The sequence below is a fragment of the Meleagris gallopavo genome, chromosome 11 (assembly GCF_000146605.3).
Source record: "Meleagris gallopavo isolate NT-WF06-2002-E0010 breed Aviagen turkey brand Nicholas breeding stock chromosome 11, Turkey_5.1, whole genome shotgun sequence".
NCBI lineage: Eukaryota > Metazoa > Chordata > Aves > Galliformes > Phasianidae > Meleagris > Meleagris gallopavo.
The window spans coordinates 5,173,679-5,200,984 of NC_015021.2; the positions used below are offsets into that span (position 1 = coordinate 5,173,679).

Below are 27,306 nucleotides of genomic sequence, written 5' to 3' on the forward strand. Positions count from 1 at the left end.
TTCTAACAGAATAAAGAAATGCATTTCAAATAGTGAAGTTCTTTTCATTAGTTTGTGTTTATGATAAGACTGCAGCTAGCTGACATACTTGAAGTGTTTTCTAAAATAACAAATGTATTGGAGAAAACAAATTTGGTTTTCTATTGCTAAGAGAGTTATAAACAATGCTACCCCATATTTAGTCAGTTAAATTGCTGAGCGTTGGGCTGACTAAAAGCAAAATTTGTGCTGCATATGTCTATTTTAATACATCAATGAAGAAAAAAGTATAATATCAAGCTATCCAATATTGTGTAGACTTCCACCAAACAATCCATGTGAAATAATGAAATCTATTATAGCCATACTATTCAACAGCACAGGTCCAATCTAGTCCAGTTGAGATTAGCCTAAACCAGGAATCTCAGTAAAGTCTATAGCATGGCTGTCCAACCTTCCAGCTTGCCTGGGCAGCACTCAGTAAAGAGGTCACAAATAAAATGTATAACATAAGTAACAATTTTTTTTTTTAATTTAATAAAACATAAAAAAGAGGGCAACAAAAGTATATAACTAGTGGAATAATTGACCTTGGTTTTCATTAATCAACACAAGTTCAAGTTAATTTTCACTCTGAAGACAGATGTTTCACTCATTTAAATGAGCAGTAAAATCCACCAAAAATTCAAAATCTAAGAATCATTTTTCATCTTCAAATTCTGACAGAAATTTTCCTTTTGGTTCCATAAATGACTCGATTCAATTTTGAAATCATAAGATTTTTTTAAAATTTTACCCTGACTTAGACACCTCACTTCAGAAAATTTAGTGATGTCCCTATAATCAGCTTCCATTCTTTTAAATGAACTTCTGAAATTGGCAGAAACACTAATCAAATACATATCATGAAACTCTTTAAGAATATACCACAAATTATTTTACATTTTTTGTGAGCTTTTTGAGACATTGAAAATTACAAATTTCGTCAGCACAACCCAAGTACTCTGCATATTTCTTCTACAGCTTGTTAACTTATATTTTTTTATGAAATAACACAATCCCACGTTTAATAATCAGAAAAGAAAAATCACGTCTGCTTAATAACAAAAAACACATCATCACAGGCACACACACGGGTAAGTAGGTTGAAATACTATTGTTACCAGTAAACACTGTTTTACTCACCAAACAGCACAAGTACACATAACATGTAATATGAGCAGGTTTTAATTTGACTGTGTGGTTGGCGTGAAAGGCAGAGTTAGTGCTGCACTGCGCATTCCATTGTCACCTAAACGGTCTGCATTCAAGCTACATGAAATTGACTCAAAAAATACTGCTAAAAATCACGTAATAAATTTAAAAGTCTATGATCTTGTGGGGCCACAATACTAGCTGTCCGGAGCCACATGATGCCCACAGGTTGCACGTGCCTGGTCTGTAGCTAAGAGAACACTGCTGCTAGAACACAGCACACACCAAATTGTATTGTGAATCACTCTACTAGCATTGCCCTCCGCTCCACTTCCGGGTTCGTGAATACTGAATCAACTCATATTCCAACAATTACAATTTAGATTTGTCCTAAACTCTGAGGCTTGAGCTGCCTTTGTGTTGTGCAACTACAAAGCACACAGTAGCCCAGGCAGAGTGGCAGTTTAAAATACCACTTCAGAAAAATGCAGCCCAGTTCTAAATTCACTTCATCACTGGTTGATGCACAAGAATGAAGAAATCTGATTCATTGCAGATGTTTTGCAAATTTCACGCTTGCTAAGCCAAACTATGAAAATGTAAAAAATATCTGGAATAAGGTTGTCCAGGAAGCAAGTTTATTAGAAACAATGGAAACACTATCATTCAATTCTAAAGACAAAATGATTGAACCACACGAACACTACACTGAGCCACGCAAAGTGAAAGTTCAACCTGCAGTAGCAGTAAGCTGCCATCTTCTATAATAGACAGCCACTGAAGTACTGAAGCAAAGATAGCACAAGTATTTTGATAAGGGATCTCAAAATTTATGGGGGAAAGAAAAAAAGATTTGTTTCAGAAACATCAGGTATCACCTTACAAGACCATGGCTTTTCTATGAATATTCCTAATATCCTGTACTAGTTCCCACCTTCCTGTCCCAAGTGCCAATCCATTATCCAAGCTCATCTTACTTCACTTGTCTCTTCAGCTAATCAGCTTCAACTGCTTCATTTCAGACAAAACAAGTGGGGATCAGATCTCATTTTGCTCTTTCCAGCAACAAAAATTAACTGAATGTCCAGCAACAAAAATTAACTGAATGGCCAACAGAATGTCGTGTTTGAAAAATTATTTATTTGGAGGTTTTGTTTCACTTGCTCTTAATAAAACTATTCATGTCTCTGGAATTGAAATATCTAGTCCATTCAGTTTCTAATTAAAGTCCTTGCCCTCCATCCACCTTCATATAGTTTGTGGGGGAAAAGCTTCTGAAACAGTTTGATTTTTAAAACCTCTTTTTGCTTTTAGGTTTACTGGTCATTAGCAAAACAGAAGCCTACGTACGGTCATGTAGACCATTCAGGCTGAGACTCTGGTAATTTGCTGTTATGTCTCTTACAGTAAGGATTGGACAGTATGTTGTCCATATTCTGTTTCTGTGTTTCTTGCACGTGCGGCTAACATTAAGCTCATTTTGTTTCCTCAAATATAGTCAAGTGATAGGTGTAAGTTATCAGCAAATGCTGTCATAGCACCAGTAAATCACAAATGTCTATACATTTCATGGATTTCATGGATTCAGAATACTTTGTATTCTGAAAAGACAACTAATGAAAGAAGAAGCAGTTCAGGCAACAAGAGACCAGCCAGAATCACAAAGAGAAGTCATCTACTGAGCCCTTCTTCTGATTCCTCTGCCAGAAATACCTGTGTGCATGAGGACTGTTCCCCCCCCAAGGGAATTCCTGCTCTGTAGATTATACAGTTGGACCCTCAGCCTTTCTGTCCCTGCACGTCCTTGTTTGCACCCACTCTCCCTGCACTTTCACTTCACATCCGTGCATTGCTCCCATTGCCACAAATGGATGCACTTGTGTGTATGTCACTGTGATGACAGTGTGGCAGGAAACTTGTCACATTCTAATGTACTCGTGAAAATCCCAATCTCTACTTGCTGGCATTTATACGTACCACATTTTTAAGGAAGTTTGTTTGATTACATAGGAGAGATGAGAGTGTTCCGGGTACTGAGGGTCCTCATCCACATAGCATTACAACACTTTTTTTTTTTTTTTTTTTTTTTCCTCTCCTTCACATCAGTTACTACAGAATTGCAGCAGAGCCAGCTATCTCATCCCTGCCACTGTCTTCTGGAACTTTGCTTTCATGTCACACAAAACACCCTTTGGTATTTTTAGGAATATCAGTTCGTACTTTTCAGGAAAATGTCTGTGTATGCCAGAGAAATATTCCACAAACCTGACAGATAAATTATCTGAAGATGCCTTGCAGTCAATAAATTAGGTGATCGCTTCTAAGCCAATCATTTCCCAGCTTTCACACCATCATATATTTCTGACCTCTCAGTTTATACCCTCTAAAAAGAATTTAAAGAGGCAAAGAATGACACAATACTCTCTACTTGTAGTTTGCCCTATGTCTTTTCCCATTTCCTTCTGTAATTCTCAGTTTATTCTCGTACTCCCACTTATAATGGCTTCTTGACAACCTGTTTGCTAACAACATACCATTAGCACTTCTCTATTATAATGCCCTCTTTAGTTGCCTAACCCAACATTAGTATTAGCATCAGTGCTATCCTGTAATCAGGTAACATAGTTGCATGAAAAATTACAACAGTTGTGCAGCAGTTACAGTGAAATTACTTAGCGCCACTCAATCTGAAGAGCTTTAGTAGCAAGTTGCATAATCCATTAAATTTCTGAATTTTGCTTGCATAAGAAACCTCTGAAACAATGTCACCACAGAGGTTTCTCAATCCTGCCTGCAACTGATTTGCAGCAGTGAAGTAGGAAAGCAAGCCGAAGTCTGAGGTCTGCCTCTTTCTTCTGCTATTTCCAATGGCAAGAACACACTACTTTGGTCCCAAAACCTCCTGCAGTTAATTGATGTTTTTAAGGAAAATCTGCTTGGCATAAATTCCACTGCTAGATGACTAAATTTACACTCTATGTAGTGTATTCTCTAGCCTTGGACACAGAAATCAGAAAGCAAAGAGCAGAATATTTTTTCCAATGAACTTTAACTATCCATAAATGATTGTTTATGAATACAAACTGCAACCAAATGAGAAGTGAATAAACATCCTGATGCCTATTCCCTTGACATCTTTTCTTGTATAGTGCTTAGATATCTGGAGAACTATTCTAACAGGCTGTGTTCATACATGGGACAATTTTCTTTCTTGAATAACGTTTTCTGTTTGTTATATATTTATTAATGAACATGGGGTGAGGAGGGGAACATAGTTAAAATTATAACAAATCTAACAATACCCTGCATCTAAATTTAGTTCCTAGTTCATCAGCTGATGTTTGATAAGGAAGATTAAGATGAAACTAAGAATTATGTACATACATACATACAGAAGATTTGTGTACGTATGTATATTCCTATGCTTCTCTTGTAGAAAGAATAAACAAGTAACAAAAGGCTTCACAGTTTTCAGTTCTTTCTAAATTCTTAATCTTGGATTCTCAGGCAATAGCAGTGATAGAAAAAAAGAGTGGAAATTTTACTATCCATACCAACTAGAAATTTGTGATCTTTCCTCTTCAATTTAACATTTGCTTGAAGTAAATCACAGTGGCATTTCTTGGCAAACTTTCAAAGGCTATGTAATATATGAATCCTCCAAAAATATGGTAATTGTTTGCCCAACAGTTGATTTTTCCAATTTTGCTCAGGCTGGGCCAGCTTGCCACTCATTTCTTGAGGTAGTTTACTTTTGGTCTAGAAAATTTTTACAGTAGACTAAAGTAACAAAAACTTTGGAAATGCTCACACACCCAAATCCATCTCACAGACAAATATGGCTTTTGCTACATTTATGAGAAGAGTTGAGAGGCTGGTTTTTTTTTGTTTGTTTGTTTTTTTGGGGGAGGGAGGGATGGGAAGGAAGAGGGACAGACAGATTTTATTCATTTACTTTGTAAAGCTGACCTCACCCCTCTCTATAGGAGAGAGATTAATGAAAATAAGGGAGATAAGGAATATATAACATCCCCCTAATAAAAATGAAAATCAAAAATCTTAATGCTAACCATCAGATGAGGGAAATACAAGGGAAAGGGATTTTATTTCCTGACACCCCACAAAAAAAAAAAAAGTGAAATAAAAACAGCAGCTGGAAAGCATGTTTTGTTGTTTCATGAAATACACCCTTGTTCACTACTGAAACATCCCAGAGTAAAGAACTTCAGCATTTCTAGGAAAATCCCTCTTCATCCCTGGTTCTCATAATACATATAGTTTTCAATTACTTGCTGTACTGCTTATAGTGCTCACAGTGACAAACCACGAGTGCAACAAACTAAAATGGGACCATTGTGACAGAAACTGCTACAAACATAAGCTTAGCACAATCAACAAGAAGAGTTTAATCAAAATCTTATTACTGAATTGTGTTTTAGAATACACAATAAATATCTGATAAAATCAGAAAGCAGCAGGAAGACCTTAGGAATTTTCTCTCCATCATTGCAATTGTTCCTTCTGATAAATTTATTTAAGAGAAACATTCATCCATGTGTAAAAATAAGATGCTGCTTCTGGAAGAAAGCAAAGACCAGACAAATTTGGTGTCTGGTCCAATAAAGGAACTATTTTTTCAGGAAGGTTTTTAGCTGCAGAATGACAACAGGTCACAGTACAAATCCCACTTGCACATCCATTAAAATACAGCATTGGCTAGAAATGTATTTATTTTTTTTTTAAAGGAGTGAGACTTAATACATTTTTAAAGCCAATTGATACGAAGTTCTATCTGTGCATTTACTGAGTAAAATAAAAACTCCTGAAAACAAAGAATCAGTTTAGTCAGCAAGTTAGTCTGAGCAGAAAATTATAACCTCTACACTTTAAAGAGATCGTGCTAGCCATTTGTCAAGTCAAACCAGTGACTGGTGATGAGATCACAGAGTCACAGGGGTTGAAAGGGACATCAAGAGATCATCAAATCCAACCCCCTGCTACAGCAGGTGTCCTGCAGTAGGTTGCACAGGTAGGCATCCAGGTGGGTTTTGAATATCTCCAAGGAAGGAGACGACCACCTCTCTGGATAATCTGTTCCAGTGCTCTGATCAGTAAATTGGATCTGGGGAGTCAAGTACACCACTGTCACTTATTGAAAGGCTTCTGCTTCTTACAGAACAGAAAGATACAAAAATTTATATAGATTTTTAACTATTGCATAGTTCGGAGAGTTAGGATACATCTTTTCTAAGCAGTTTTCTTCACTGTCTAAAGAATTATATTCTTAGGTGTGAACTCTTTGTTGTCTCTTTTCTTCAGCATCTCTAAGAAATCAGCATTTATTACATTTCCACAGTAACTTCTAGCTTGCTTGAACACTGATCTCTGCAGTCTTTCATTGTCTTTCATTATTCCTATTTTTTCACCCTGTTATATGAAAAAACTGGCACACAGAAAAATTCAAGTTTTCCAAAGTAGTTCTGCCCTGTCCTAAAACTTCACCTCAGTGGCAACAATCTGCAAATTGAGCACCGACACGCAGAGAGTAAATGAGAGTTTAAGTTAGAGTAAAACCCATTTTTTTTTCCTCTCCCCAGGACTTGCACATCTGTGCTCTATGTGCCTTGATAACTTTTTCCATCTCTTGCAGTTATGTAGATTGGATCTGCATACCAAGTGATCTTACAGTGTTCTGTTATTAACTATTCTTAATGAAAACGCACGTCTCCAAACTGTTAAAAAAAAAAATAAGCCAACCTAAAAATGACACAGTTTCAAAAGCCCACTACTTATTTGAAATCAATTAACTGTTTTCTGCAAGCTATCCTGAGTTAACAGCTCGAGGTCAGCTTCTGCAGACAGTATCTTTAACTTGCCCTTGTTCACACTTGTATATACAATTTTGCTGCGATTTTTTCCTGTCCACATATCTGGCCAATCACAGAGACTCAATGTTGAAATCTCCAGTTAAAACATTTAGAATAATTTACCCTTTAGGTCTGATTGTGTTATGCTGACCTTGACACCTTAAAAGTAAGAGATAACTTATAGCTTCAGTTGGGCTTCATTTGCATTTCTTTCCCCTTATAGCTATTCATCCCCATGAAAAGTGATAGTATTAGGTTCTATTATATCAAAGTTTACTTTCCTCAGGCACATTTTTTCAGTATAAGAAGGCTAAAAAGTACCCCCATCAGTTTTCAGTTTTATTCCACAATTCAATATTCATCACTAGCGTAGACAAAGATATCATCATTTTACTAGAGCAGATTAACTGACTAATTTTGTATCCTAAATCTGTTTTGCTTCCTCTCTTCTTAGGTCCAAATGGGAAAGTCATTTTAAAAACAAAAACAAGAAAAACAAATCTCTTTCACATTGAAGTGTTCAACCAGAACATCCCCAGAGGCTTCTGCAATAGCTTATTTATAACATAATTCAACTAGAGAGGTTAAGTGATGCTGCTGTACAGTTTAAGTGCTTTTGCTAATTTTCCTGGCCCCAAGGAGGTCTGTATCATATATTTCATCTGAAGTGATATACATTTCAGAAAGCAATCACAAACAGTCCCTAAGGAGTGCAGTGGGACATCTGGACAAAGAACTTCCTTTTATAAATATACATCCCACATTATTTTGTAGTCACTCTTACATTACTCTGTACATTCATTCTATTTCACTTCACATTTGGGATGCTGCTACAGACTTAATTGCCAACACACAATAAAGATGTACATACATACATTATTAAGACACTGTAATATATAAGATCAAACACCACACACATGAAAAATAAAAGTAATTTTTGTGATGGCAGATTTCAAAAATCAGACAACCTTTCTAACTGTGAACCTCATGGCTAAAAACCACACACAGATAACACTGCTTCAGAAACAGAAGGATAAGAAGCTCCAAGAGTAGTTTGCACATTTCCAGGGGTATCCATAATCCCACTGTATGATGCACGATTCAGTCTCTGAATAACACAGTGATACTGATCTCAACAGTCCTAGCTGGCTCACATCATACAACAGCCATGCAGATTACATTCTTTACAGAGAGAGTGGTGAGGTGCTGGAACAGGCTGCCCAGAGAGGCTGTGGGTGCCCCGTCCCTGGAGGTGTTCGAGGCCAGGTTGGATGGGGCCCTGGGCAGCCTGGTCTGATATTAAATGTGGAGGTTGGTGGCCCTGCATGTGGCAGGGGGGTTGGAGATTCATGATCCTTGAGGTCCCTTCCAACCCTGACCAGTCTGTGATTCTGTGATTACCTAGAGGAATCGCCTAAGTGACTCTGTGAACACCAAGTTGTTCACCATAACCCAAAAGCGACTGAAATAGAATACAAAAAACTTGATGTAGAAGACATTTTAGCTCAAGTGAGCGCTGTTGAAGTGGGGTTATTTATTAAAATTCGTGATTACGTTCTCCAATGATAATGTAAATGGCTGCAAAATCTACACTGCATGAGAGAAGACACATGGATTAAACCAGAAAGTATCATAAATGCCACGGGCATGTCCGTAGTGCAACATTCAGCTAGAACCAATGAAAACACCAAAAAACATACAAGCTTCACATTGCTGTATTTTCTGTAATATGCTAGCAAACAGACAGCCCTATTAAAGCAATGATGAAAAAGATGGGAAAACATTTATTATGCTATTTAGCTTACAGAGCTCAGTATTTTTCATATTAGCTAAACTGGAATCCAGTACTACCCTATGCTAGGTAGGTATGTAGCCAAAGCTGGAACTCTAGAACAAGTATTTAAGGCATAGAAAAGCCTGAAGCATTAAAGCTGCCTCTGCATAAGAAAAGACATCTGGTTCAATGGGCCCCTCTCTTTTGGGAGGACTAGCAGATAAGACAGTGCTAATAAATGTCATATAGGCGTAAAGGAGCTTAAATTACACCAGTAGAATGATTCACACATTGAGAAACCCAAACAACATCCAGTTCAATACTGCAGAAATTCAACCAGTGACATTACTAAGATTGCTTTTATATATACTTTTGATCACTCCAAAAGTAATACTTCTTTATTTCCACAGATGCTACAACAGATACAAAGAATACAGTAAAGCAGTATTTGATAGAGCATATTCTCAGCTACAAAACACTATTTTCAGCAAAGTCATCACTATTAGCTATGCATTTTTGCCAGTGACAGACTAGAATCAGCATGTCATGCTCATAAAAATCTGCACCAGTGTAGGTGACCCACTGTCACTATCATCACTGCTGAAACGCACCACCCACTGCCTCACTGTGCTCACATCTACTGTTTCATCTTCATAAATGTTCAACAAGTGTTGGCGAATGTCAATTGGTACCATCTTTTTCCGCATGGAGGAATTCGATTCCACACCTTTGCTTCACATGCACTTCCATGTCAGACACCGTTTTGGCAGACTGCACGTCTGCTGCCATCTGTCACATGACATCAAAATGTAACAGGACACCAACAGGAAGGTTCAATCTCTACTGCCATACACCAGCATTTGCCTCTGACATCGTGGGGCAACATAATAAAATTGGAGGTATTACTTATGGAGCAGCCCTCATATATTGTAACAGAATATAAGCAGATCCAAACGGAAGAAAACAACAAAGGGAACAACAAAACAATTGGAAATTTTTGTTCTTCATTTAAAGCAACCCAGTAGATCAGCAATATACAAATGGAATATTCACACCCACACACAACAAATTTCCTTTTCCTTCTCCATTTTCCCTTTAAAACCATGAGATAAGCTCTCTTGTCTGCCCTCTAGACCAAAAGATCTGTTGAACCAAACAAGTGAATGCTAACAAACTTCCTCTAGTAGCTTTCTGTGCTTCTCCCCAGTTTGCAGTATTTTTACTGTATCCCTTTAAAGATGTAGTTTAGCGAATCTGACGTACCAAAGTCCAAGTATAAAAATAACTGTGCTTTGGCAAACTCCCAGTAGCGTATGAGAAATGTAGGTGAAGGCAATTTCAGAACTAAAGGGAACTCCTGTGTGTCAAAGAGCATACTGAAACTAGAGGGAATATTTTTCATACCTTGCAATGGTTCCAAGGGGTACCAGCCTTTGAGATGAGAAAGTACCAGCTATTTTTTCTTCAAGCAGCTGCAACATCCCTCTCCATCATTTCCATTTCCCTGCAGATGCTATGAGGTCTGACCAGCTGGGATTAGGAGCCTGAAGGCTGAGATACCATGAGGTTTGCAGATCCTGCAACAGTAGAAGCTCAATGTATTCAGAAATCACAAGAGATGTGGCACAACATAAAATGTCCTTTTCAATTTAACAAGTCTATTGCTTTTGGATGTGGCTGTTCCAAACTTCTGGGAACTTACTTGAAGTAAACATTTTAGTATTATAAAAAAGAGTGTGGTATCAGCCAGTATAAAGAAATTCTCCTGACTTTCTTCTTTTTTAAAAGTATAACACTCATAACTTCTATAGAGATGGTAAAGTAATTATTTTCATGAATTTGCAGTTCTATCCAAAGCTTACTGAAATAACTGGGGAAACCCCTGTGTACTTCAGTGAGCACTGAGGCCTCTGACATCGAATTCTATCAACCTTAAAGACTTGACCCTGCACTACTAAACATTACTGGGAATTATGCCATTAGCTTCAAAGGGAGTAGGAACAGGCCCTAAGTAAGCAAAACTCTTAGTTATTACTCCAACGGGAGTAATCCTGTCAGGCCACAGAATGTGCCTATAAAAGCCAAAACTTTAACAGTGCTTTCCAAACAATATCCATACGCTTTGTATGAGCACACTCTGTAGTTACATGTGCACGAACCATTCCAACATGAGTATCCGGTAATTCTACAGAAGGGAACAGCAGACTCCTAAGAGAGCTCATCTACAAACCTTAGCTTGTGTCTCTGATAGGGTTCAGAGCCCTTTCCTGATAATACTCCCCAAAGTGCACACAGATAGACTGTGCAATTTCCTCAGACCAAACTACCAGGGCTTGTTGGAGGAGTTTTAAAATTAAGCTCCATCTTCTGTTTTTCTCCTGATAGGAAATAAATTTAAAAGGAATTGGAAACATGTATCCTCTTCCTTAATAGCATTATTTGACAACACTGACCAAGATGATGTGCTGACAAGTGATGAGAATTGTCTTTGAACCCACAACCTCAAGAAGAAAAGGCAGAAGTACAAGCCCCGTGTATGACTGTATGTACTGTCTTTATAAAGTAGAACCTGGTATCTTTGCTATAGCACTCATTGCCCACACAGACACGCATGGTGTAACATTGAGAGAAATGCACAAAAAAACTGTAAGAAACATATCTAAGGTCTGTGACTATGGACATAAGAAACTGGGACTTGAACTCAAGCAGTGGGGAAGCAGTTACCAAGTCTGTGAAGAACTTCCAGCTCTAGAAAAGTTTCCAATGAGCAACAAAAGCTGAGAGCACTCAAACCTGACTCCAACTCTGATAAGCATGGTGTAAAAATTGCTACAATGTTTTTTTTGTTTGTTTGTTTTTGTCCACTATTATTAATTCCTCATCCTCCCAATCCCAATAGTTACCAAGGTCAAAAAGTTCTATGGAGCAGATATCTAAATTTCACCTAAATGTAGTTTCCAGAATCTCTGATACTTTAAACAATGTAAACCCAAAATGCTTCTGAGAAGACAGGAATTACATTTTGTTTTTCTAAAGCGAGTTAACATTTCTTTTACTTTACCAACTTCCAAGAGGCTCAATACATCTCCAGAATTTTGAAGAAATAGCTTTCTTTAGGATTTCCCATTTCACTACAAACATACCCTACTCTGTACAGGAAAAGAGTCAAGTATGGACACATGCCAGACTAAACTTTCAAAATATCTCATTGTGGTTTTTATCCTCCTCATTTCAGGATTCACGACTACATTTGAAAACCACAGATATGCAAAGAATGACTTTTCTTGGTATGAAGCAGTATATTCAGGTTCATTTTTTAACCTAAAGCAGTTCAAACCTGGTGCTGAGTTTTTGCATGAAGGACTGTGATATGTAGTAGGCTGAATGAGGAAAGAATTTCAGCAGTACAGGGGACAGAGAAAATGCTTGTATGTTCATGAGATTACTACATAGCTTTCTTAGCATTAGACAGCTTGCTTCAGCAGGGACAGAAATAAATGCAAAAGGTTTGGATTCAGCAGCTGAGGAGTTAAATTTTAGCTAAAGAATGAGTTCCAGCAAAGATGATGATACAGGCCACTAAATCTAGAGACACCTACTGCACCAAAGCTCAGTCCTTTGCCAAAGATTCCCGCTAGGTTATTGATTTAGTGGAAATGCAATTTTTGAAAGAAATTAAATCCTCCTGGAGAAGGGCAGTTCCAAAACTGCTAGATAAAGATTATTGTGAGGGGAATTGAACACTGAAAAGAAAACACGCATCCACCCCGAACAAAAGTGATAGTAGATTGTTATCTGAAAGAAAAAGAAAGGCAGAGGAAAAAGAAAGGATTTTTACTTGATGTTAGCTGAGGCATGATGAAGAAAGTGTGCTCTCACCTGCGAGTTTCTGTAAACAAAGAATTTGATGGACATGTGCATACACTACTCAGAAGAGAACGTCTCTCCCTCACCCACAGCTCCATACTCATGTCTCTACCCACATAATTTTACTGATCAAGAATCCACCAGTCTGCTCCCCTTCTCAGCTCTGGGCATGGTCCTGGTTATGTGTGCTCTGCTGGAAGGACAAGAGGGTGAGGATTACCCCCCAGTAAGTCTCCAGCTAAACTAGCTGAAGGCCTCCCATGACAGGAAGTCAGTTTATAGATCTCTGACAAACAGCAACTGCTGTCAAAAACTCCCCATGCCTTTGAAGTCACATTGACCAGCTTGCTTCCACCAGCTCCCTACTTTAATGATATTTTGAAAAATAAAGTTTATGCCCAGAAATTCAAGAGACTTCCACAGCTTTCTCTCTTCTGTTCTGCTGGCAGTCTACAAACAGGCGAACATCTCTGTAGATCCATTTAGCTCTCGCATGTTGTACCACACCCAACTGTACCTTCTCCCAGGCTCTGTGCTCTGTTACAGAAGTTTAATTATTGTGCTAAAGGCAATAATCTACAACTAAGTTTATTTGGGAGAGTGGAACTGAAGGAGGAATGGAGAAAGAAAGTAATGGAAAATTTCTTTGTAGGTTTTTGTAACTGTCACAAGATCAGAAAGATTGCTGTTTAAAGCCATTATTTTCTGATCAGGCTAAGAGTTCACATGGAAAGAGGTTGGGATATGACCCATTCAATAGCTCTAAAATTAGACCACGGTAGGCTTTCTCCTACCTTGAAATAGACCTATATTTCAAGAGGCTGCTTGCCATCCATATATTTTACTATTAGTCTGTCTTTGGGATTTATTCCCCCTCCACCTGGCATTTTCACTGGTACCCATTGCGTTACACTTTCAGTGGTATCCTGCCTGCCACATTTTTTCTTTTGGAACAAACTGAGAGATTTCAAGAGCTGCTAATGGCTACTTTCAGTTCTACAAAAGTCAGAAGGATTTTATTAACTGGCATTTTTAATTATTTCCAGCTGAAGGAGCATCCACTTCCCTCCTCTCTAGCATTGTACCTGGTTAATAAAGAACTGCCAATAATCCATAGGTTTTAACAAGATCAAGGCTTTAGGAGGATACAGGGGAATCGAGTCCTCAGGATAGCAATAAATAATTGATATTGGTCCACCAAGTAAGCAGAGAGGAAATCTGAAATACTTTACATCAAATTGGTGGAATATTGAGTGCTGACTGATGCCTGCAACAACAAATTCTATCATCCTTGAAGACTTGACCCTGTAACATGTGAAGCAGGAATATTCCATGCAGGCATACTCCATTTGGTTTGCTAATCTTTGTGTCATGGTTAATCTGCAGATTAGATGAGAATCAGTTTTCTCTCCTCATAAAGATAGCTCTTTAACCACTGCAGCTTTGCCTCTGTAACATTCTAATTCTGACTGAATTCTTTGGAGATCACCTTATCACTAAAGCTCTAGTAAGAAACAAAGAGGACATCAGCAAAACAGATCAAGTAGTTGCTTGCAAACTGATCTGATATCTTCTCAATCAGGGTCCAGCATGGTAAGGCACGCATCACTACACTTCCAGAGAAACAGACAGCTAAATTTTCCAGCATCTGAAGCTATCAAAGAAATACCTATATACTCCACCAGAACAATTCACTAGTAAATATACATTCAGATTTATTCCATATATTTGGATACTACAAGCTGGAAACTCCTAATGCTATAGACTCAATTCCTTGCTCTTCCATAAAGACAGTTATGTCTCTCCAAAATCCGCTGTGATCTTTCCCCACAAGCACTTGTGCTTTATCCACTCAACCTCCATTCTTCTCTTTCCTATCCTTTCAATCATCTAAACCATTTTTCCACCACTGTTTTTGTTCCCTCAGGTGTTCACTTCTTTTAAGTATACTTCTTACATACGAACAAGTGACTTCTCTTCCCAGCTCTGATAATAGACTGCTATAAGAAAGCATTTCTTCCCCTTACTCGCTTTACTTCAGTTTACTCATCCATGAAACAGAGTATACAACTTGCCTACTAGTCATAATCATTGATACATTTGGATACAGCTTTGTTCACAATGCTACTATTGTAATTTATTAAATCCAATCTTCCCTAAATACCATTTTCTTCGCTGCAAAGCAAAGATCTCATTTTCCTGGCATCCAGCAACCCTGCAGTATCTTTGTTGACATCCTGCCAAGATCTTTGCAGGTTCTCAGCAAATCTGTTAAGTCTCTGCTGGGGCCAGCTGCTGTCTACAACCCTCACATATTCCAGGCTTCGTTCAATTAGAAACACCCCTGAATGTATTACGTGCTTCTGACCTCAAGGGTAATCAGATAGAAAGACATTTCTGCTGACCATAGCAGAAACTCTACCTCATGAGGCCTGAAATTCAATTTGCATAACATCACAATGGGTGAAAAGAGATTGGGTCAGAAGAAGGAAGGAATTTTCATCCAAGTCTCCTTAAAGATTCAAGCTGATATCACACCCAGAGACATTCATCGCAACTTTCCAAATAAAGACAAAATCTCAAAAGCTGATAAGATTTGAACTATTACCAACTTTTTAGAAATGCTTCAGAGTTGTCAGCATTCCAGTTCTGATCCATCACAGACTAACATATTTGCATGATTCAGCACTGTTTCATGGGATGTCAAACAGCAGACATCAAGAGGGTTTGGAGTTTTTGTTTGTGGGTTGTTGTTGTTTTGCTTTTTTGTTTGTTTGTTTGTTTTAAGTAGTGGAAATATCAAAATAGTATTTATTTATAGGCCAGCTTGGCTGCTATATCTTTTGTGAGTACCAGCACCCACATAGTGTGAAAACACATCACCCCAGCAGTCTGACCAAAAGGTGACTATGAGCCTACTTGGTACCTGAGGTATGTTGATAAGTCAGGCTCCGGCACTGAAAGAGGCAAAAAAATGCCCATTGAAACACAGATCACTCAAGCACGTAACTGACTTCAATTTTGAAAATGCGGGTGCTGTGAAATATAATGTCTGCAGAACGTAGCTGAAAACTGAGCAGGACTTTAAGGGTCAAATAGATTTACATGCCTGAGCTAGCAGGACAGCATCTACATTCTTTACTGGAACTGGCCAAAAAGACTTTGCTCCACACAGAAACTGGGAATGTAAGAAAAGGAATTTTGTGACCACTTGTTTCTACACAGTTTCTTAAACTGCTCCAAGTCCATTTTCTTAAGGGGGAGAGGAGAGTGAGGAAGGAAGAGTCAGATTTTTAATTGAAGATAGCTTGAGATGCTTGGTTTTACTCCAGTTTAGGAGATACAGTATGCTATTTTAAAGCTATCTTCACTTTTAAATTATATTTTTTTAATGTGTATTTCAAGTGAGTGAAGATATAAATATTAAGTGCTGAGTAAATCATTTCAGATTAAATTCAAACTGAAGTCAAATAAAACTTCCCACTTCTTAACTCCAAGTTTACACAGTGCTCAAATCAAAATAATACGGAAAAAAAAATTTAAGGGGGTTTGGATTCACCCACTTTATATGATTTGAGAAACCACATATCTACTCCATCCAAGATTCCCTTTTTGCAATCAAGAAAGTGTCATGTTCTAGTCTGGCTCCATTTCACACCATTAAATTTAAGTAGTCATCAAGATGCTATGAGGTAGAGTTTAACTACAATGTCCACCCTCTTAAATGCATATCATTTAGTGATATAAGATACTTGAACAAATCAGAATCCTGTTCTCAAATTCTTCCTTGAGAACAGTGTTTACTAATTTTGTCAGGGTTCAAATTGTTTATATTTGTCTGGTCACAAGGTGAAATCATACTTAAATATTCATTCCAAAGACACAAAAGCATCCCAAGTAATGCAAAGACACAAAAGTTTCCTTACTTGAATATTTGCTTTTCTGTCTTAATACAGTATATAAACTAGAAGCCAAGGATCACATTGTCAGAAATGAACTCAAAACAATTGTACAAGAGCTTGCTGAGACTTGAATTGTGACAAGCATAGGAAATCTCATCTAGGGAAATGTGATAGCTTGATCTTGAAAAAATAAAAAAAGAGGAACACATATGACAGAGGCAAGAACATCCGTGACATGAAATAAAATTTCTTCAATTTCCTTTCTGCCCTTTCTTTCCAAACATACAAATTAGAAATAATGTAAATTACTGGGAAATTTTTCACTTGCCCATTTGGTAGTAGGATATATTATATATGTGATTTTACATATTTTATAGGTGCTTTTCCCATCTTCTTCCTCCTCTTTAGTCTGTTCCATACACCTTTCTTGCTTTCTAGTATGAAAAAGAATTGGAAATGAGAAGCAGGAAAGGGTCTGAACATAGGAAAGGTCATCCCTTCCTTGACGGATAGCCAATGTTTTATAGTTTAAGAAAGTTGCCTGAGTAGAGCAAAATTTTATGTACTGAAAACACCGTATAGTGGGAAGGGAATCATACAGCAATGAAAAGCATTTTGGATTGATGTTTATATACAGTATTTTTCCTACATAAGTAATCCACAAACAAAATATCAGCTCCTGCACTGTCTCTCCCAGTTGGTTTCGGCACTTCATACTCCATTGGAAATGCCTTTGACAGAGACGCAAAGTGTCTGCACCTGCCTCCCACCACAACTCCTAGCCACTACAGTGAATGGAACAAAAGACTATTCCCAAATATAACTACTCAACAACCCTGGTTTTGGACATCCAACGATAAAGCACTTTCTCTTTTTTGTGATCCTGTGCACACTATTCAAATTTCACATTAGTCTGTTATGGTTTTTAAAGCAGTCTTCCAGATCTTTCTTCAGATTCATTTCCTCTTCCCCAAACTAGTTGTATGTAGTAACTCAAATGATAAGCAGCAACTAGTAGAAAGATTTCATTTGGTTTGGTTACATCAGAACATTACTGGATTCTGAGATCACCAGCACTGTGATTTTTAAATATAATTAAAAATGACTGAAAACATCAACATCAGCAGATCTTCATAGCTTTGAGTACTGAGTCATATATTTCTGATTTTCTCCATTTTTGCAACTTCAGTTTGTATGTGAGTGAAGGATTTTTGTCAAAGAGTGTCAGTGGTAAAATTAGGGCACCAATTTGTTAAATAAACAATCAGCCCCAAAGCTATTCCAGAGGAAGGATGAGATTTCTCATACTTATATCTTCTGTGAGTTACGATTAATTTTGGTTTTGAATTGCTTAAGGCAGGAGTTCAATGTGTAAAGCAGAAGCTAGTAAAAGAAGCATTTTACTCCTATTGCCTACTGAGAAAGAACAAAAGTCAATGTCTACTGCTCTTTTTTTTGGGGCGGGAGGGGGGAAAAGGAACAGAGGGACCTAAGAATAATTGTTATTCAAAAATAGCCTAGGTAATATAGTTAAATGCAATTGTTCTGGGAGAGATCATGAAGAATTAAGAGGACGAATTTCCTTTCATAAAAAAACAAACTACTAGAATCCCACATGCTCATTTTAGTTTATCCTACATACCTGTATACACGCAGATATATGAACAGTTAATGTTAATTTTTCATATGAATACACAACTATTCAGAAAGTGCAAAGAATCTGACATCAGAAATCCTTGTTTCAGATTTTGTTTAAAAGTCTGACAGTCATATTAATGCAACAGCTGGCTGAAGTTCACAAACTTGAAAACAACTCTGGACGTGTTTCCAAGAATTCCTATCCTCAGGCCCATCTCTAATAGTCCTGAGAAGCTGCCTTGATTTGGAGAATATTCACAGCCCAGGATGGAGAGATAAGAGAAGCAGAGATAGGCTATGGTTCTAGAAATGAACATCACCAAGCTGAAAAGCACCTGGATCTCAGCTGCATGTAAGAGCACCTCTCTAAATAAATGGAAGATTAAGAAAGGTTACTAAAATGCCAGTCTATTTGAAATATATCCAAAATTAAATATATTTTTAATTTGATTATTGAATTCAAGTTCACTGGTAGTAAAATAAAATGTAGTTCTATCTACTGAGATCTCTAATAGAATATCTGCCTCTCCCATCACACTTAGGATAATTTAGTGACCTACCACAACCAGGACAGAAAATGTACTACCCCAAGGCCAGGAAAATAATATTTTTCCATTCTGCAGTAAACAAAGCCATTTAGTCTATCATTTAAGCAGATTTGGTGTTCTTAAAAAGGAACACTGAACACAAACAGTTCTGCAGGGAAATCATATCTATAATTTTATTTCCTTAAGGATCACCAAGCTTTTCCAGAAGTCTCCTGAGCATCTCTTCTAGCACTGTGTAGATCTAGACTGGATTATTTTGTAAAAAGTCAGGAAGAAGTTTCTTTTTTTTTTTTTATTAAAGTTCACCACAATTTGTTACTGCTCAGCAGGAAGGTAATCTGGACTTCTTGCAGTGCTGTAGCCCAATTTAATTTTCCTGTCAGACTGCCTGATGGATGTGTCTATTGAGTTTTCAAAAGGGAGATAAAGCTCTTTACTACTTAAAGCAGAAAGTACTTTCCACTTCATTCGTTACCCAAGAGTTCAACTACCACCTCCTCAGCAGGACTTTGCTCATTCAGACATACTGCTCAAGAAATAAAGAACTAAGTTTTATTTGGTTAGGATTAAAATAAAGAAATAAAACATTAATGAAAACCTTGCACAGGTGAGTTTCTGATTCACAGGCACTCTGGAAACTGCAGCCTGTAGTGCTCACTGCTATCCCTTCCTTTTAACTCACCTACTATTGACTCCTGAGCACTGACACTCTGCATGTAGCACAAGCCAAGAGGGGCTGGGGAAATGACACAGGTAGCACACCTGCACAGGGAAGGGAGAAAAATTCACGACCCTCAGTCTCAAGCAACTCAGAAACCTTGCAGAAGTCAATATAAACTCAGGTAGATCAGAAATATTTTCTTATAAAGTAAATCACTGAGTAAAATCTCATGGATTAATGAGCACTTGTTCAGGAAGATTCCCTGAGAAAGACAGACATACCTGCAGTTATTCTAATACATTCTCTTTTAAAAGGAAGCTTAAAATATTTCAGCTCTCATTGCTATCTTTATCAAACTTGGAAATGTGTAACCACACCTGCACAGGAATGGGAAATCCCTTCTAAAAATAAAGATATTTTAATAACGGGTTTTTGATTGTTCCTCCCATCTGTGCCAATACCTGTGGGTTTTTTCTATAGTTACATGCAGGCAACAGCATACTGTGTAATGACGTTGTGCTACAAGTTAACTATTTAAAACTGACTATTTCCAATTTGCATCATACATCAACCTTTTAAAACAGCATCAGCATAGGAGGGATTCACATACATATATATATGTACATATATGAGCAGGAAGAAAAGAGAAGGAACAAACAAACAAGGGAAAAATGCATGTAGGTAATGACATACAAGAATCTTATCTGTTTCACATTCACACAGATATAAACTAACTTTGCCTTTGTGAGATTTTCATCTACACAACAACTCTCTGCTTTATGCAGAATTTTACTTAAATTGATACCCCTACCAGGTCAGTGATGAGTCCAGATGGCTTCTCTGAATATCAGACCAAATGACACTATTCCACTGTTTTGAATCACTAAAAAGAAATGAGAACTTTTTCAGAAGCTAAAGTGATAAGCACTGTACGTGGAAGTCATGATTAAAGTCCACAAATAATCTCATTTATACATGCTTATTCATTAATATATTTACTTGGAAATTCTCAAAACACATGTTTAATATGGAGAATATCTTGAAAAATGTGTGGTTTGATTTTCATACCAGTGCATGAGATCTTGATATAAAAGTAATATTCTCTCTCTGGTGACATCTCAGTGTCTCCAACTATGTACCTGAGCACTCATAATGCGCTCATCTTAGCTCAAAAGAATTTCAACATCTTTCGTGAAGATACTGCCAACACAGAATCCAATGCATCAACAGCTGGATAACCTTCCAAACTTCTCAAAAGACAGAAATAACACAAACGTACACAAAAAAAGATGATTAGGTCATTAGATTCATTCACAGCATTAGAGATGATGTTGCAGAATTGGAAAAACTTTAATCAATGTAAATGGCTCAATAGTGTTTGGCCAGCAGTCCAAACTGGAATTAGTATGAAAAAGACAGTAGTTGCAGAAAAAAGACAGCACTGATTAAGGTATTAAAGTGAAGATTTCTCTCAATATTCAAGAGTAAAACATTTTAAAATAAGGGAAAACATGAAGGCAATTTTTCAGTTCTCTAGAGTAAACTTAATTAGATATGCGTAACTGTTTTATTTCTGCCTGTAACACACACAATTTCCCCAACACAGCTCTCTGCATACTGTCTCTATTTCTGTCATTTGTAAGATACTTTGTCCTCCACACCTAACATGGTTTTTCTCTCCATTAAGCTAATCTTGTTATTTCTCATTCTCTTAATTTTTTCTCTAAAACATAGTTCTTTAAGCAGATCGTCTCATCCTTAGCAGAAATTGTGTTTTGATAATTCCTCTCTGTTACACCCCATCTCAGTCTTGAATTTGTTTAGTTTTCCTTGTTTATGATGCTGGGACTTGTTACAGTACAGAATGTGTGTCCTGCATGAAGCACAATTATGGAGCAGCTCATCATTCTGAGACAGTGCTACTGCAGTATAAACTTCTGTCTCATTTCTATGTAGAAGTGACCTAATAAATAAACTTGAAAATACCTTGCTAATTTGGATATGTAATCTGAAATAAGAGTGCCCACACACAGAACAGCAGGGTGTTTTAAATAGCAGGGTGGATTAAAACAAATGCTATTTTTGTTCACTTCCAAATACTGACAAAAGCTCAGTCTGGAACACTACTATAACGCATTCACAGCGTTACAAGAACAGTCATTGCTACCAAAAAAATATTATAAAAAGCCTACAACTTTCTCAAAAAAATAATTTTGCTATCAAATTTTCAGAAACATCTGTGAAGTTGCATTCAATAAAAAGATTGGTTAGACCTTAGAGGTAATGTTTTTCATAAGTATGGATTCATACTAACTTAGATTTGTGAAGCTGACAAAAGTAGTTTTCTCAAAGTAAAGAGTAAATTCATTTAGTATCTGTCAATATGCATCTAATAATCTTTTTTGTATTGAAGCCAGATTTTTAAATGCAGCAAGGTTACCCATTTTGTGATTGGTTGGTTATTCCAGAGTTAATACCAAATTCATGTTTCACTTTTGCAACACCAACAGCTATTGCAAGAAAAAGCTAGGTTACAAACTAACAGCAGGCTTTCACAATAGATAAGAGTCATAACATAATTTCTGCTATTAAAAAATAAATAAACATTTACAGCCTGCACTGATTAACTTCTTTGCTGAATTAGTAGTATTTCTGACTGTTCTTAAATAGAATAAATATTGCAAGGATGGCAGAGAAGTCAAACACCGCAGTAGAGAAAAGGCTAATGCCTTTTAAAACCTCTCTTGTCTAGAAGCTCCACATTCTCTTAACACCTTAAGGGAAATCTTAAGAACTACGTACACAGGACTTGGGACAGAAATCCCTCACAACACATAAGCATGTGACAAATTTATAAGAGTTATATTCTGATGTCAGAAATAAATTATGTTTTGGACATGGCAACTTAACAGATCTGCCTCACCAACATACCGTATATATTACCTAGAGTTAGGTTTGCCCTGGTGCAAGGCTAAAAAGTGAATATGTTTAAGTGTAAGTACATTCTGCCAGCTCATTTCTCCACATAAATGGAAAAATCAGCTTGAACAGGACTACAGTCTTCATGAGTTGTTCCAAAATCTATTCATATTAATATTCATAAAGATTCTACTATTTCTGTCAATTTTACCTTGTCTTGTTGTTGTAGTATTCTGTGGCAAGTGTTAAAGGACAGGGTGCATGCAATTCATCCTTATGAGAAAATGCTACAATGCTTTTCAGTCTTGCCTTTACTCAAGTCAACAGTACTTCAGGACCAAGTCTGTGTGAAAGTCGAAAACTATCTGGCAGTAGAATCCCTGAAAGATCCATCAAAAAGGTCCTTTTCCTCATCTTGCTATGAAAACAACTTAATGAGGTCTGGGCCACACTCAGCATGTAGAAAAAAATGCCTGTCGAAAGGAAAGAAAAAAATGTTACAGTTTACTGAATGAACTATGTTCCAGATACAGCCTTCATCTCTTGACAGAAGTCCCAGTTGTTCACTAAAAACCACCAAACTTCTTTACCTCTTAATCATACAGTAAGAATTGATATTATTAAATACCTCACCAAAAAAGTATTTCCTGTAGCATGCAGACATGAGTCTGGACTAAGAGTTAATTTGAAATAGAAAACAGTTTACAGAATGGACATGTAGTCTTGACTGGTGAGTTTAACTGGCAGGAATCCAAAGATTAGACCTCTGTACCATATTTTATACTTGCTTTTATTTTTATGCTTAAAAGATATCCAGTTAGCCTGCTCTGAGACCTCCAAATTCCTGTTGTGTCATAAGTTAGAACAAGATGCTAAGGTGGAGAAATGGCACGGTTAAGTGATGTGCCACAAAAGCATTTCAAGATTTGATTCCATGCATTTTATCTACTCAAAAATTAAAACAGCTTTTCTCCATTAAAGTTTTCTAAGTTCTTATTTTTTTTTTTCAAATACAACTTTCAAACTGTCAGTGCCACTGAATATTTAAAGTATTTATTTTTTCTAGATGAGGAAAAGCATTTACTGAACACACAACACTGAAAGCACTATTTCTTTATCACTGAATACAGCAAGAGACCTCATCATGGGCTCAGGACCTTGGAGTTAATTTCTTGCTTGCTTTTTTCCCTGCAAGTTCCATGCTTCAGGAAGAATGATGCTGTATTAGAACTTTAACTTGAATGTTTGTTCCATTATGAAACAGGTTCTAGCCAGAACATGACAAATGTTGAGGACTTAAGGGGGACTTCAGGCCTTGCACTGGCTCCAAATCACATGGATCAGGGGAGACCTTATTGTTTCCTGCAACTCCCTGAAAGGAGGTTTGGGGTGCCTCTTCTCCTAGGTAACAGTGATAGGGCAAGAGGTGACGGCCTTAAGTTGCACAGGGGAGGTTTAGGTTTGATGTTAAGAAAAACTTCCTCTCAACAAGAGTGGTGAGGTATTTGCATAGACTGCTCAGAAAGGTGGTGGGGTCACAGACCCTGGATGTGTTCAAGAAAACGGTAAATGTGGCTCTGAGGGACACGGATTGATGGGCATGATGGGGATTGGTTGATGGTTGGACTAGATGATCTCAGAGGTCTTTTTCAACCTTACTGACTGTTATTTCATACATATAGTATAGCGTTTTAGAAGCTTGCCTGCAACAAACACTGCCTGAAGAAAATACCTCCTATCTAAAAAACAAAAGCAACACAATTGACAGTGTTAAATTGTACAGTTGAATACCAAGATAAAATGAACCAGGGCAACTTATTATGACCTTATTTCTAAACTCCACATGGTTTTTATGTTGATGCAGTAAGATTATTCTTTGCTGCATTACTTTAAGTGTAAAAAACAGGGTCTTGTCCATGTGCCCAGAAGACTGGTATACCGGAACATCCAACAGCCCATATGTTGACAGGAATTTAGACTTCTTTTGAAGTGTTCAGGGTTGCAATTCTACAGCTTTAGATCCTGATTTGCTGCAAAGAAGCTGGTAAACCTTTTAACTACAGTCAACTAACCAGAGGCAGATTGGTGACAGTGCAAGTGATACAGACATTTAAAATGCCCACAGTAAGTTGTAAGACACAGATTGTTCCTTCTAGGAGATGTTAATCAATGTAAATCTATGCATTAGTTATGAGACATTTTAATTCCAATAATAAACATTCTATGATTGATGAATTTTTCGCAGCTGTTGTCTATATAGCTGTTTAATTAGAGCACGCTGGCAGAGGCTGTTAATTCTTCATCAAGTTGCCAACTCCATTGCATTCCTCTTTCTGCAAGAGACAGTTGGCAGAGCAACTTGGGTGGCTGGTCAGGAGATCTGACATTTGGCAAAAGAATTGTGTGTTAGATGACAAGCCAAATTCCATCAGCTTCCTAAAAATACTAGCTCAATGATAAAAAGAAAGTGCCTTAATTGCTGGTACTACTATCTTTGCTTTTCTGTTATTGATAGGCACTGGACTTAACTACACAGGAGTACCCATTCAGTGACGCTGTTATTCCCTGAGAAGGGGAGAGCCAACCAACAGTAATCTACCAGGAAGGAAACAAGGTCAGCTGCCTTGGAAGGATGAAGAAAAAGAAAAGTTGCTTGAGATTTTGTCATTTAAGTATTCACCTTTATACATTCACATAACTTCCTCACTAAAATATTCCAGAGGGAAAAGGTAGACCCTATCTTAGGTAAGTATTATGTGACACACGCTTGGCTGGGGCCTTAGAGGTGAAGATTCCCAAACAGGTACAAAAAAGTGGAGCCAGAAGAATTTCTCACTGAGGTGTCTAAGATTTGACTCATAGAATAACACCCACAGGTCACCAGGGTGATTATTTTCCTTTTCATTCACCCTGTGTCTGCATCAAAAGCAGAAGTATCAATTGCAGATACAGCTCCTGTGCCACAGGTCTGTCTCCATAAAAGCTAGGACATCCAAAGTTATTTCACATATGCCACCACATAGTTCTTAGATGTTGTCAAGATCAGCCATATTCACACCGGCCACATACAGATGGAGGCATCCAGACATCAGAAATAGTAACCTAAAATAGAAGATACCTTCTATGTACAGAGTACATAAGAGTATTCAGCTACAGTAATCATTAACTTCGTATCAGCATTTACGAAGTAAAACCAGACTCTAAGCTCCTTACAACAAGAGGTTAAGAATTCAGTCACAAAACTAGGTCCCCGAAATCAGTCAAAATTATTGTGACAAAAATGCGTATAAAAATCAAATCCATGATTTCACTGCAACTGCTGGGAAAAAAAAAAAAAATGCATTTCCAGTAAGAAAAAAAATTCTCAATGTCACACTCAAGCTCATCCTTTCATAATTACGATCATGTTGATGTTTTTGAAAAAGTCTATTTAATCCAGCCATTTTTAACTATTTCAGTGTTTAAATATCATCCCAATACTACAAAGTTTTTCATCTCAAAATTGCAAAAGGCACACAATACTTAAATTTCTGGTTATGCACATTTTTAAACTGGAAAAAAAATGCAGAAATTTGTGATTGTTTGCTCAGTGAGGCATGCCAACATAAAGAGAAATACCTCTTCTAAATAACATCTGGCACAAGAGACATAACATTCAGAATGTTGGAAACATAACTTGAAGAGCCACTAGTTCAGTAAAACCAGATCTGAGATACAAAAGCCTTTACAGAATTCAAACAGCAAAAGTAAACCTGGATAACATAGTAGCAAGTCTTCTGATGTCACTTGTTCTGAGCCAGCACAAGAGGCATTCTGTGTCCCCAGCAGCCTGGCATTCCTGTTCAGAAAGCCTCCATAAGGCAGTTTGCTACCCCTGAATTATTTTTTCCCTTTTCCACAATTATTTTCCTAATTAAGCAGTGATCTCTGTCACTTCCAGAGGCAAAAAATGCATGCTCTACTCCATTGCAAAAAGCCTCCCACCCCCAGCCAGTGTGATTATTATTTTACTTAGTTAGTTATTTTTTAACTTAGATAGTTATTTTACTCTATAAATGGGTGCCTTCCTTCACACAGAACACAACTACCTGAATAAATGCTGAGTGAATGGTAGTCAGGAGGCACTTAGACACCTGCCCATTCCTTCCCTTCAGCCCTGAATTTAAGAGGATTAAGACAAAATCTTGTCTTTTATCTTTACTATTTAGAAAAAAGGTTACAACAGAACGTCTTCTGATTGTTTGGGTTACTGAACCTTCAAACACAGCCAAAACCACTTCGCTCATTTCTCATTTCTGTATTTGTTCCTAATAGTGCAGAAGACTAAGTTTGTGATACAAAGAAAAAATACGTTAGACCCTGGCCAAACCTGCAGGAAGAGCCAGTGCCATCTCTTACACTGTTCAGCAGTTCTGCCGGATGCCTTAATTACAGCAATTCAAAGTTTGCAAGCAACGGCACAGAGTATAACTTATCATTTGTCATAATTCCTTCCTAAGAGGCAAAGGAAGAGTTTACAAACTTTGTAGTAGATTTCAGGAGATGAAGTCTGTGGTAAATGCTTTACTGTATTTCTTACCCGAAGATTGAAAAGGAAGTGACTTGAGAAAGATTAAGCTTAATTTTATAAGCAACAAAAAGATGGCAAATCTCCCTCTAGTTTTATTAATAGTAAGACTCTTCAAAAGTCACTTAACACTTCATGCCAGTATGTTACTTACTTATATGTATAAAATCAGAGTATTCCAGAAGTTCAGCATCTAGTTCAGTACTAGAATCTGTTTGCATAATTCATGCCTTTGTTTTCCAAAAAAAAAAAAAAGAGTAGAAAGCCATCTTTAAAAAAAATTCAAGAATAAAAACCTCAAACCCTAAATTAAGAGGATCATTTATCATTTGTTTACTAGCAAGTAACACCCAGCAGGCAACAGAAACTAGTTTTCTTGGTCACCAGCTA

General features: G+C 37.2%; 1 long non-coding RNA gene across 1 annotated transcript; it reads right to left on the minus strand.

The window, feature by feature from the left end:
• Nucleotides 1-8,599: 8,599 nt before the first annotated feature.
• On the minus strand, nucleotides 8,600-22,823 carry LOC109369438. Its single transcript, XR_002118480.1, has 3 exons — nucleotides 22,561-22,823; nucleotides 20,242-20,313; nucleotides 8,600-10,391 (listed from the first exon to the last, which is right to left on the minus strand). It is a non-coding gene; the product is annotated as an uncharacterized LOC109369438 (long non-coding RNA).
• Between the last annotated feature and the right edge of the window lie 4,483 nt (nucleotides 22,824-27,306).